The sequence below is a fragment of the Callithrix jacchus genome, chromosome 17 (assembly GCF_049354715.1).
Source record: "Callithrix jacchus isolate 240 chromosome 17, calJac240_pri, whole genome shotgun sequence".
Taxonomy (NCBI): Eukaryota; Metazoa; Chordata; class Mammalia; order Primates; family Cebidae; genus Callithrix; species Callithrix jacchus.
The window spans coordinates 27,563,717-27,565,965 of NC_133518.1; the positions used below are offsets into that span (position 1 = coordinate 27,563,717).

Here is a 2,249-nt window from a genome sequence, read left to right on the forward strand (position 1 = left end):
GGGCACAGAACCGAATTCTGTCTCAAAAAAAAAAAAAAAAAAAAAAAGGGAAATCGGCTGGGTGCAGTAGCTCACGCCTGTAATCCCAACACGTTGGGAGGCCGAGGAGGGCAGATCATGAGGTCAGAAGATCAAGAACATTCTGGCCAACATGGTGAAACCCCATCTCTACTACAAAAATACAAAAATTAGCTGGGCGTGGTGGTATGCACTTGCAGTTCCAGTACTTGGGAGGCTGAGGCAGGAGAATTGCTTGAACCCTGGAGGCGGAGATTACAGTGAATCCAGATCTCATCACTGCACTCCAGCCTGGTGTTAGTCTCTGCCTAAAAAAAGGTGGGGAGGGGGATGGATGGGAATGAAGTGAATATGCAAGTGATGGATATGAATGGATGGGATGAAGTGAATATGCAATGTTCATAGCATTGCACAGGAAGAAAGATGTCAGTTCTTTTGAGGAAGAAGAGAAGAAAATGGGACTGAGTAAGTGTACAGAGACATTTAAAAATGTCCTGCAGGAAAGGCATTGGGTCTCTCTCTCTCTCTCTCTCTCTTAACTAGAGAACACCGTCATCTTCCATTATTTTATATATATATATGTGTGTGTGTGTGTGTGTGTGTGTATAGATGTTTTATGTATACATATATATATGCAGATGTTTATATATATACATATATATATATGCAGATCTGTTTTATGTACAATTGGTTCTATCAAATAATCATACCAAGGCGTTCCTGGTAATTTCCCCCCAAATAAATCAATTCAGGTAAAATTAAAATATTTATGCACCTCAAGGGCTATCAAAACTTGAGACTTCATTATCAATTTCAGTTCTGAGGCCATACACACAATTCAAAATATACATTAACTAGGTTAAGGCGATAAGAGTGGGCTGAAAGAAACAATGGATTCAGAACAAAGAAACTGTGTATTTTGCTTGCATAAGTCATAACATGAACAGAAAGTATTGTGCGTATATCATAGCTCTTCAGTGTAGAGGGAGCAGCTTCTGAACATCTAAGGTGATTGCACAGCAGGTGGGAAACAGCTAGTGTAGCCTGCTGGAGGCTTCGCCCAGGGAGGGCTCATTTCTTCTCTGCCTCTTTTTTTTGGGTTCTTGTTTCAATTTGTAATCAGCTGGGGCGGCCTTGATGGCATCTTCAGCCAGCATGGAGCAGTGCAGTTTCAGGGGAGGAAGGCAGAGCTCCTTGGCGATATCTGTATTTTTGATAGTCAAGGCTTCCTCCACCATCTTTCCTTTCATCCATTCAGTGGCTAATGAGCTGGAGGCAACTGCAGAACCACAGCCAAATGTTTTAAACCTAGCTAGCATCCACAATCTTCCCATTTTCATCCACTTGAATCTGTAATTTCATTACATCACCACATGCTGGAGCCCCAACCAATCCAGTTCCAACATTTTTAGATGTCTTGTCAAGGGACCCCACGTTTCTAGGATTTTCATAATGATCAACAACCTTCTTGTGACAAAGCCGGGACGGGGCCGACAGCTCCCGGGCAGGCAGGTGGGGGTTCCAGAGCAGCAGGGCCGACACCGCCCGCCTCAGACGGCCACTTCCAGCCACCGCCATCTTGCCGGCCTACGCCTGCGCCTGCGCCTGCGCCTGCGCGGGTCCAGAGCAACGCCAAGGGGCGGGGCGTGTCCGCAAGTCTGGCATTGGGTCTCAAGTTTGTTGATCCTGGTTTTAGATAAATCTGCTGGGATGTGAGGTGTTGTCCAAGATGTAACCAATTTTTGTGGGGTATAATAAGCAAGGGGATCAACAAGTGCCAAGGAGGACAACTAATCATAAATGAGCCCTAGCTGATTTTAGAGGGGCAGACAGTTGTGTCATGGGTGGGGCTGGGACTGAGCAGGTTAGGGATGGGAAGCTAGGCTGCCACCAGTGTCTCCTGCTCCATAAATACTGATTTTATTTCTAGCCTAGAGAAAAACACATGTTAGTATGGTATTAAAAAAATCATAAAACATGAAGTTTAACAGAAATGGCATTTGAGTTCCATGTGCCTCTGCTCTGTAAGTGCAAGTGACTGAAAATGGACGGTAATATAGGTCTAGCATGATCTAGTCAGAACAGGTCTAAATGTAGTAGCTTCAAGAAAGTGGCCCTCCTACTACTTTCCATCTCAGAGCCAATAGAATTTACAGGATTGACTCAGGGTGGAGTGTGGAGCAACGGTGTGAGCAGCCTTTTTCTATATATTTCTCTGGCTTGTTAAGTAA

General features: G+C 44.5%; 1 pseudogene; it reads right to left on the reverse strand.

The window, feature by feature from the left end:
* Window positions 1–780: 780 nt before the first annotated feature.
* On the reverse strand, window positions 781–1,615 carry LOC100412436 (iron-sulfur cluster assembly enzyme ISCU pseudogene; annotated as a pseudogene).
* Between the last annotated feature and the right edge of the window lie 634 nt (window positions 1,616–2,249).